General features: G+C 39.9%; 1 long non-coding RNA gene across 1 annotated transcript in view; it reads right to left on the bottom strand.

Moving 5' to 3' along the window:
- LOC106012784 overlaps positions 1-2,500 on the bottom strand; it is a 4,886-nt gene that overhangs the window by 1,145 nt on the left and 1,241 nt on the right. The window contains exon 2 of the long non-coding RNA XR_001185138.2: positions 1,368-1,454. This is a non-coding gene — a long non-coding RNA (uncharacterized LOC106012784). The remainder of the gene's footprint in view (positions 1-1,367; positions 1,455-2,500) is intronic.

Below are 2,500 nucleotides of genomic sequence, written 5' to 3'. Positions count from 1 at the left end.
TATTTTGATACCCTGATTCCGAAAATGAAATCAGTTTTTAGCTGCTAGATCTAGCCTATAGGCCTATACATTAAAAAAATTCTGTTAGCAAAGTTTAGTCCTGCGCTGCGGCAAACTTCAAAGACATTCTGCGTCACAGCTCGCCCCCCTCATCTCTGACTTTTGGAGTCTATTAGGCGTAGATCTAGTACGAGATAAGTTAAAACTGACTGTTAGTTTCCCTTCCTCTCTGTAATTAGAAAATAGTACTTAATGCAATATTGATTTTAAAAAAAAACCCCAAAAAACCCCACTTCTCTTTTCGATCTTCTAGGCTAAATCCAGCAAGAAAAAGAGTCACCTGCGAGTCATTTTGTTCATTTTGATTCGCTGGTTTGGAAACTGATATTATTTTTACGATAGAATGTAGATCTAGTATTCAATAAGCTTGTAAAAGCTTGTAAAAAAAATATATATCGTCGGCGGACCATATCGATACTGTGATCCACACCATCAAGACGAGGTATTCGCTTAGCGCAGGGACAAATAAAATTCATCAAATCGCATTTTTTTACGGTTTGATTTGAGCTCAGCACCCTCAACCCCCCCCCACCCCCCGGTGTGAAGGAATTGGGATTTTCAGCGTATTCATAAATTATTCATTTTCCTAATTAACAAGTCTCGTGAGCACATGCGTATCGCCTTCTTTCGGGGAAAATACAACTGCAATGCTAATCCTGGAGGTCAGTCCCAGAAGGCGACGGAATGGTGGGTGCAGTAATAGTTATGCTTTTGCATGCTCCAACCGCTTTTAATTTGCAGACACCAGACGGACGGAGCTAGGATGTTTTCGGCCTTAAACGTGAGTTTTCTCATAGAACTGAATTTTTTGACCTGGTACAACTTTTTGGGCTTTTTCACCCCGTTGCTCAAAATAGCTTTTCCGACAACTGGGATCTTTCTCCACCCACATTTGTTGTCTTTGGTGTAAAAGGTACCCAAAACGGACTTAAGTGGATAGATTGCGACATCCACGCTATAAATAAATAAGTAAATAAATAAATAAATAAATAAACAAATAAATAAATAAATAAATAAATAAATAAATAAATAATACCTATATTTATAATATATATTATGTGAAGTGTGCTGACTAAATGAATTACTTCTCGAATTAGGGCCCTATGGAAATAGATACATCATGCTTATAGGTGAAGTTTTTATAATTTGTAAGTGGGAAATAACCAAAGGCTTTTAGTACTTAATGAATATTGCATCAATAGCAAACTTAGAAATTTGACCCTAGTGTCGATTTTGGATCAATATCTCCATTTGTGAATTGTGAGAAGTAACTCATTTTGTCAGGGCCCCTTATATAATATACATACCCAAGAGCTTCCCCAAGAATTCCTGGCGATCCAGAACTCTACGCCTTTCTCGACACCCCAACCAGAGACGGTCACAGTATGGTTAGGCTGGGGAGGTGAAGGGGCAACGGGTTAATACAAAGTTAGTTGTGGGGTGAAAGGGTTAATACAGAGGAAGTAGTGGGAGAAAGGTTACAAGGAGGAAGGAAAGTCATGGAGGGAAAATTGTTAGTACCAGAAAAGTAGTGTAAGAAAGGGTTAATACAGGAAGGAGTAGTGGGAGAAATAGTTAAAAAACCTTTCTCTCTCTATTTCTCTCTCTCTCTCTTTCTCTCTCTCTTTCTCTCTCTCTCTCTCTCTGTCTGTCTCTCTGTCTCTCTGTCTCTCTCTCTCTCTCTCTCTCTCTCTCTCTCTCTCTCTCTCTTTCTGTACATATAAATGTGTGAATGTTTTTATGTATAGTATGTACGGTATGTGTGTAGGTATAGTATGTATGTATGTATGTATGTATGTATGTATGTATGTATGTATGTATGTATGTATGTATATATTTTTTTTGTAAGTGTTTTACGGCGCTCGCAACTGCATAAGGTCATATGAGCGCGCGGGACACACCTAATACTGTTAGTTGGTTGGAAATTTTGAATTTTGCCGAGGTGGCAGCCGAAGCCTACTCTTATCGATTTTAGACCAACAGGATCTTTAACGTGCGCAACTTGCACACGGGTCCTCCGAGATTTTTCGCCCTTGTCCAAGAAGGCTGGGTGTAGATCTTTCCTACCAGAAGATCAGAAGTGTGGCAGAAAGACAACTGTAAGAAGGAGCCAAGGAGTAGCAGTAGAAAGGCTGCAGAAAGAGTCAGGAGCCCAGAGAAGGGGGCAAAGGAGGTGAGGGGGTGGGAGCAGAAAGAGGAGACGAAAGCAGACGGCAGAATATTGCTAGAGAGCAGGAAAGGAGGTGAAAGGAGACAATTTTAGAGAAGAAAATTTTTCGGTCGCTACCCGGATTCGAACCCGGGACCTTTGCATGAGAGGCCAACACCTTAACCTCTTGGCCACGAGAGCCCCCGTATGTATGTATGTATGTATGTATGTATGTATGTATGTATGTAAGTATGTATGTATGTATGTATGTATGTATGTATGTATGTATGT

The sequence above is a fragment of the Aplysia californica genome, unplaced genomic scaffold (assembly GCF_000002075.1).
Source record: "Aplysia californica isolate F4 #8 unplaced genomic scaffold, AplCal3.0 scaffold00497, whole genome shotgun sequence".
In the NCBI taxonomy this organism is placed as follows: Eukaryota; Metazoa; Mollusca; class Gastropoda; order Aplysiida; family Aplysiidae; genus Aplysia; species Aplysia californica.
This window is presented reverse-complemented; position numbering and strand designations above follow the sequence as displayed.